Genomic DNA, 1312 nt, shown 5'->3' on the forward strand with positions numbered 1-1312 from the left:
ACAAAAATACTTTTTCTTTAACTACAAATTTATGACAATTTTATGCACATAGTGCGACAGTGTATAATGCTGATTATTCTTAGTGCACTGTGCAGTTTCGCGTTTCCATACAAAAGCATGTACTCTTGATAACGACCACGGACTAAATGCAGAAAACAAACCCCAGTGTAATCTTTTACCATCATGTCATCGCCTTGCAAATGATTTAACCACATAATCATTTTATCATTCCACTGCTGATGTGATAACGAGCGACATCGGTCGTATAGAGCTGAGGGTGGAAAAGGCGTTCAATCTTACTGATGATGTGGAGAAATACGCCCATCGCCAATGGCCGAGTGGAGTGACAGGGCTAATCACTTTTTCTGATCGAGGTGGATGTTTTGATTACCTTCAACCCAACATGGAGGAATGATAATCAAAACACCAAAAGGACATAGACCTGGAAGAGGACCTCCACAGAACGACCGTAAAGTTATTTTCCTTCAGAAGAAATGTGAACAACGACTCTTCCTCGCACTTTCAAATTTAACCTGAATCTTAAATACTGACTTGACACCAGTTCATCCAGAGCAGAGCGGGAAATTTCGCATGGTAATGCATGAAAGACTGAGAAGGCAGTGTAGTGGGGGGAAAAAGCGTAACACATTTATATTTAACCATACTGTATGTGTACAATACATCGCTCGCAACCCTTTTTCTTCGTAGAAGTCCTTTTCTTTAAGTGTGTTACTCGGTCACCTCTCGTGTAAAAATGGCGTCTCTAACTTCTTGGAGGAAAGATAAAAGTCCAACGAACTAGTGTGGTGGGTCAGAGAGAACAGTGGTCTTGATGTGACTGAAGCATTTGTGCATTGTGAAATGACTGAATGGCATGCTATCATGATGGAATATCTAGTTACCATCGTGCCCTTAATTCAGGTTGTACAAAATACCTTTCTTCAGATCCTTATAGAACGTAACAAAAAAAATCAACATAAACAGTCTGAACCTGACTCGCCCGCGATCCCAAAACCATTAATGCCCCCACTTATAAAAAGAATGATAATGATAAAAAGTAAAATTAGAAAGTGATCTTGTGTGGTAGAAGAATTGATTAGGAGGAATACTTCTAAGTGGATGCCAGCTAAATTGAAATCAGATGCTTTTGCATTTCATACTCCATTTTACCAAATATGCACAAGACCTTCAGATCAAATTATCCTTGAAAGTCAGCATTGATGAAAAAAAAAGATACATCTTGATTTGTAATGCTGCAGTGCATTGCAGGATGTTAACAGGCTGAATTTGTCGCACCTAGGGAAAATGAGTG

The 1312-nt window shown here is 39.2% G+C and overlaps 1 protein-coding gene across 1 annotated transcript in view; it reads right to left on the reverse strand.

Annotated features, from left to right (window-relative positions):
- LOC119581891 (prostaglandin E synthase 2-like) overlaps positions 1-1312 on the reverse strand; it is a 41881-nt gene that overhangs the window by 30644 nt on the left and 9925 nt on the right. The window lies entirely within an intron of this gene.

This window comes from Penaeus monodon, chromosome 15, assembly GCF_015228065.2.
Source record: "Penaeus monodon isolate SGIC_2016 chromosome 15, NSTDA_Pmon_1, whole genome shotgun sequence".
Taxonomy (NCBI): Eukaryota; Metazoa; Arthropoda; class Malacostraca; order Decapoda; family Penaeidae; genus Penaeus; species Penaeus monodon.